The sequence below is a fragment of the Octopus bimaculoides genome, chromosome 4, assembly GCF_001194135.2.
Source record: "Octopus bimaculoides isolate UCB-OBI-ISO-001 chromosome 4, ASM119413v2, whole genome shotgun sequence".
NCBI lineage: Eukaryota > Metazoa > Mollusca > Cephalopoda > Octopoda > Octopodidae > Octopus > Octopus bimaculoides.
In genome coordinates this window covers 3,287,576-3,288,341 of record NC_068984.1, presented here as the reverse complement: position 1 = coordinate 3,288,341, position 766 = coordinate 3,287,576, and positions in this window count along the sequence as shown.

The following is a 766-nucleotide window of genomic DNA, read 5'->3' as shown; positions in this document are numbered from 1 at the left end:
TATATATATATGTAGATATATGTGTGTGTGTGTGTGTGTGTGTGTGTGTGTGTGTGTATGTATGTATATATGTATGTATGTATAAGTACGTGTGCGATGACTTTACGAAATTTGGGAAGTCGATGGTTTTTTTCGAGGTAACGTGAGCGAGTACCTGGTGTGAAACTGCATGTAGCTATGGTGTGACGAATACATCTTGCACCAACAGGCGTCTGAGTGTGGGGAAGAAAGGGAATATAATAAATTTGTCTGTGAAATATTTTACACTCTATCTAGACTGATGTTTCTCTATATTTACTGGATATCTTTCATAAGTGATTGGTGTAAGATCATTTGCGGTTCTTTTTATCATCTTATAGTTAACATTGCTTTCACACATATTTGTGTGTATGTGTGTGAGTGCATATGTATGTACGTCTATATGCATGTATGTGTATATGCATAACTAGTTTTATATTTGGATGATGAGAGAAAATCAATTGAAAAGTGGATAATTACGGAAGCATTCGTCACATAAACAATTGAAACGTACGTATTATTAAATGTATTAGAAATACTGATAAGTGTTTTGTCATTATCCCAAAATTATGGAATACACGTCTTTGATAATCCAGTCTAATTTTGTTCGGTTGATATAATTACAATACAATACGGATACAGAAATAGAATGTCGATCTAAACATGAAATCTAATACAACTGTTGACGGGTGTTGCATTAAAGCAATCAACAACAATAACAACACACACACACACACACACACACACA